Raw genomic sequence first — 6,000 nt, 5'->3', positions numbered from 1 at the left:
CAATGTCAATGAGGCAAATAGAGAATTTCAAGAAATAGTTTGTGGCCACTAACAATCCAAGCATTACATCACTACGACCTACCAAAGACTTCAACAATGAGTTGAAAGGTTTAAAAGACTCAATAAATAAGATTTTCAACAAGCTTGGGGATGTAGATAAAGGAATTGAAGTTTTTTTTTTTTTTTGGGATAAGAGCTCCAACAAATTTAACAAATTCCTCCTAAAAGCCGATGAAATGAACTATTTTTCCCATATACTTGTATTAGTGTAACAAGGTTTGGAATATTAAATCAACCATTTTGATAACCATGAGGTCATGATTACAAAACTAGAAGGAGTGAGCAAGGGATTGAATAGTCTGAATTCACATTATGCTTTTCCATGGCCAAAGCATTCATCTAACTTTGGTTCCTTCAATGGATTTAAACACAAGATGATAATTGATGCCCTTAAGTTTGACAAAGGGGATGATAAAGAGATCACTAGATGGGTAAATAGACATGAGCATTATTTTGAATTGCACCAAATGTATGATGATGAAGAAAAAATAAGTGTCGCGTCACTACACTCAATTAGTTCTAGTAGTGGCACTTAAACGACCATTTAAGAAACTAGAATACCTTCAAATAACATTTTTTCAAGAGGTTTCAAAACATCAAAGAAACATAAGTTTTCTCTAAACTCACTCAATTACAACAGTAAGATTTAGTGGTTGAATTTTTTAACGACTTACATGAGTAAGCTACTCACATCCCTGATCCGAACTTAAACAGGAACGCAACAAATTACAGAGATAACCATAAACACAGATATGCAGCGGAAATAATACTTCATTTCATTAATGTAAAATATTGAAATATGCTTACAAACAGTAATGGAAATAAACCAGCTAGGGCGATGGTAGCTTATCTCTGAGAAGAGATGTGGTGGCTACATGCCTCTGAACTGTCTTACAATGAGGCTCAAGGGCCTTTTTATTATTGAGCAATAAGAGAAAACCCTAAACAACCAAAACCCTAACCCGAGGAGATGTAACACCAAGAGTTTGTGGGCCCCGTTGGGGTGAGTTGGACAACCAACTTCCCGGGGTCGCGAAGTTGGAAAGATCTCTCCAAGGAATACGACGGAAAAGACAATTTTTTGATAGAAAAATCGTTGGCGGTAGATTTCCCAAAAAACGTCGTTTAGGGCCTCAAAACGGCTCCGGAAGTTTAGGACCCGAAAAACTGCTAAAAATAGTAAACTATGCTATAATTAAGGAAACTTAAAAATTGAAAGAAGCACTGGTGGGATCCAAGTGGAATTAGCGGGTGGCCACCAATATCCACCTGGATCAATCCCTCACTTACAAGATGAGTATCTCTTACAATTTTCCATATTAGGATTGAAGGAAAACAAAAAGAATGAGCTCATGATGTTAGATATAAATGGCATTCAACAAGTCTGAATAAAAGATTAAATGTTGAAGAAAAACTAACATCCATACAACAAGTCATTGGTTCCCACTCCAAGGAATTGAACCCAAAGTATATTCTCCCTAATAAAAGGATGCCACCGATTGATGAAGGGGATGACTAAAATCAATGCTTTAGATGTCATACTCCCAACTAGAGGTCAGACCACGAAAGGAAGGAAAATAAATTCTATCTATGTGAAGAACAAAGTGGTAACGACAAGGAGATATGCTATTTATCTCCATAAGACATAGATGCAGAGAATTTAAATAAAAAACACACAAATCCTAGAGGATCAAACTATCAAAATTCCACTCCAACACTCTCATTTGCTATGATGACCAACATTTCCCAACCGCAAACTCAAGGTTTGGGATACATTAAAAATACAAGATTAATAATGCTAATAGATAATGGAGTTCTACAAAAGTAGCAAAACAATTAAATGCGTTTATCTATCCCTCTTCCGACCTTCATGCCATAATTCCAAGGAATAGAAGTACCTTGTGTATGGGGAAGTGCCATAAGGTTAAATTGCCAATTAATGGTTACAAATTATAATCCCCCATGTATGCCATGGAAATAAGGGTAGTGGATGTAGTTTTAGGAGCCCAATGGTTGTCCACAATTAGTATAGTGGGGTTAAACGAAAAAATTAATTTCTAAAGTTTTTTGAAAACCGAAAGAAATATAAGTTTTATGGAATCAAAACATTGGCCTTGCAAATAGTCTCATCTAATAGAGTGGAGAAGATGATTCCTTTCCATTGTTATTTAATGGAGGTGGCTTGTAATGGCTTGACAAGATTCTTGGGAAATATAATATCATTTTTTAAGACCTACCTTGGGGTCTCTCTCCAGCATGATCTAGAGACCACTTCATGGAAAAGTCCATTTTTAGCTCCACCCATATTGATGTGACAAATGTGACACCTTTCAGGTCCAAAATTTAAACTAGTCACTTGAGAAGTTCAATGAGTACCTAATTAAGTGTAAGAATTTACTAGAAGATACAACTGTGCAGGCAAATGAGGACTTTATATCAAGGCATTCATCTTTGCTCATGCTTCGAGATTGAAACATTTCAAGTAGGGGTGACTTGTAATAAACCTAACTTAATTATGTAATAATCATTGCAATTAAGACTAAAGGTAAAGTTGTTACAAAAATGATTACAACCCAAATGCTCTATGGAGTATATTGTTGACCATCACTGTACATTATAACCAATATTGGGAATATATATATATATATATATATATATATATATATATATATTTATTTATATTTATTCAACTTGTTGTTCCAATTTTACATATTTTCGTGAAGTAGACTACTATGTCTTCTTCATGAGAATCTTTGGTAGCCTTTCTTCATTACATCCTTCTCTTTTTATTGTTCCTCCATTTGTTAGGCTTTCTTTTTAGTGTGATTACTTTAAGCAATGGAAGGTTTTTCCATGGGGTGCTCTAATTCTTCATGGATAGTGGATAAGGAGTCCTTGTTGTCCACTTGAATATTCGATCCTAGGTTTTCCTTTTGAGCTCATATGTTGAAGGGAGTTGGGGCTACAAGATTTGGACTAGTATCAGCTAATCTCTTTAAAACATAATTGGTTCATCTTGAGAGAGTATTTCGAACCTATTCACTTAGAAAGTGTAGATGCTTCTTTGATCTTCTTTAGGGATGTTTGGATTGACTTGCTGATTTGATCAGAGAGATCTTTGTGGCTGTGTAAGGGATGGTGCTTGCCTGGAAATAGAAGGAGTGACGAGCCTAAAAGATGATGGAGTCAGTTTAGAAGAATGAACAATTTTTATTATTATTTAGGATTCCTTTTTTTCTTTTTCTTTATTTCTTGCCATTTCTTTGTTAGTGATCGACATATTTGTTTGAACATTTTTCTTACAATTTTTTGTGAAATAGTCATATCCATGGTGATAATTTCACTTGAAAGGTAGTTGTCCATAGTCCAAAGTCTGCTCATGCTTCTAGTTGTTTAGGGTCAAGAGAATAGCTTCTAGGATTGCCTTTCCTAAATCTACCTCCACATAGATCCTTGCATAAGGGAACATGCCCTCCTTTGGTATAACCCTGTCAATATAATGTACCAGTGAGTTCCCAACGTAGTGCAATGATTTGTCATTCCAACAATGGTGGGGCAAATGAGGAAGACTAAGCCAAACAAGAAGTACATAGGAGATATCATGTTCAAGGTTGAAATCCAGAGTTTAGTGACTCAGGTACATGCCACAAGAGCTAAAAAAGTATGATCCATTCTTAAAAATTAAGTCTCTATCTTCCTTGGATTTGAACACGAATGCATAGAATTCCCTTCAATGAGATTAATAGGTCAATTTCCCCTTAAATATAACTTCCCATTTGTATTATAAATAGCTTTCCATGGCCTTAGGAGATAATAAGATTTTGGTGAGCTGGACAATTATACCATGCTCTACAAGAGTGAGAGTCGAGTGCCTTAAGGAGTCTGCTAGGAGAGCTGCTTTAGGAATAATTTTCATTTTTTTGATGAACCTTGACGATTGACATTTGGAGGATCTTCCAATTGCAGATAATAGGGCTCAAAATGTGGAAGACTTTGGATTTAGGGGCGGACTCAATCCCTCTCTAGAGGCTGACCACAACAAAAGAGAATGTGTTGAGGGTAGGTTGAGGGTATGTAGCGGCTGTATGAAGATTAATAATGTAACTTTTAATCAAGTGAACTATTACAAAGACATCACTTATATTTAGTCACAAGTCAAATTAAAACATAATTTTATGTACTTAAAGATTCAAAACCAAGCATTATAGACAAAATATTAGTGATATTTTATATTTGCTAATAGATCATTGTTGGTTATGGATCCAACCCAAGTAGAGCTTTTATTTCTTAGAGATTTCTTATGCCTTTTAGGTGCTGCCTAGCGAATTGCGGGAGATGGTTATTTAGAAAATGGAGAACGAAATAGAAAATGTTTGAGTAAACTCTTGACCAAGGTCAAAATTTGTAATAGAGCTTAGAATTTTTGTTGCAACTCAAGTTTATAATTACTCTTCCTATTAAAAGTGGCAAATACTTTCACCGAGTTAAATGAAACTTTTGTTGCACTCCTAAGAATTAGAGTGGAATGGGGATCACCATAATGCATTTTCAAACTTGAGCCTTTTGTGCTAAATGAGTTATCAAATCTTTGGAAGGTATTCCTTCATAATTATATATGTTAGTGATCTCTCATGGGCATGAAGTCATGGTTAGGCCTAAACTTACAAACCCTGTAAAGGGATTTTCTTGGTTTGGAGTGATTAAATTATTCATTAATGGAAAAGATTAGGATTTCTAATTTAGCTTATCTTTCAAAGAGATATGACAATGTCTTGTCCAATTATATGAAGGTCACATGTTCTTTAAATCTCCTTGGTTCTTCACCTCATCTTTCTTCAAAAGAGGGATTAACATTATCCGAGGCACATTTGATTCTTAATGCAGACAATAGATTACTTTGGTTAAGTTAAAGGAGCAATTTCAACTTGACAACTCTGTGATTTTGCTCTTACAAGGATTAAAGAGCTTAATCCATACTCCCTCTTAATGAAGCAGGGAATTCAATCCCCCATTTATAGGGAGGAGAAGTAGAATTAAGCTAGAAGCTTCATGGAATACAAGCTAATTGATAATGACAAATTGACATAGCCTTATTTTGGATGTTTGACTTAATAGGCCAAGGAAACTCAAGTCAAAACCTACAACATGGCCATGGCTTTGTAGATTGCATAACATCCATAAGACCTCCAATAGTGTTGAAGAAGGATTTCTTTGCTTGGTCCCTCATCTTTGGTGGGTTTACCCTTAGCCACATATTGGTCCATCTTGGAATTCCATAGCCTTTATGCCCACCTTAGGTGCCTCGAAAACCTACAATATCTTTTTTGGTTCCATTGTTTCACCAAGTGAACTTAGACATGGGTCACCAATTTTGCCATTGATGTCTCAAACCTTAGGTCATTGAATTTTAGTGCATGGCAATTTGTATCTTTTTTGGTTCCATTGTTTATCCAAGTGAACTTAGATATGGGTCATCAATTTTGCCATTGATGTCTCAAACCTTGGGTCATTGAATTTTAGTGCATGACAATTTGTATCTTTTTTAGTTCCATTGTTTCACCAAGTGAACTTAGACATGGGTCATCAATTTTGCCATTGATGTCTCAAACCTTGGGTCATTGAATTTTAGTGCATGACAACTTATTAAAATGTAAACCTCTTCTTTTAATCAAAGGAAAAAGAAACATTACTTGGTTCATGCCCAAAAGGTCAAAAATTTCCTTAATGTGGCTATTTTTTTCGCTATAAATAAAACCATACGACTAGAATGTGGCACTATGTATAACAAACTCCCCTAGACAACGAGTTAGTGGACAATCCATATCTCCCACTGACCCTTCATCACGCCAACAAACTTTGTGGAATTTTTTCCAGTGCTTTTCAGTCAATCTCAAATGTTCAGAGAGATTGGTTTGATCCTCTTCGTCAGGGCATTCCATA

This window comes from Pinus tabuliformis, chromosome 2_2 (assembly GCF_031772625.1).
Source record: "Pinus tabuliformis cultivar Carrire ecotype Pingquan chromosome 2_2, CPIR1, whole genome shotgun sequence".
In the NCBI taxonomy this organism is placed as follows: domain Eukaryota; kingdom Viridiplantae; phylum Streptophyta; class Pinopsida; order Pinales; family Pinaceae; genus Pinus; species Pinus tabuliformis.
Note: the sequence above shows the minus strand (reverse complement) of the source record.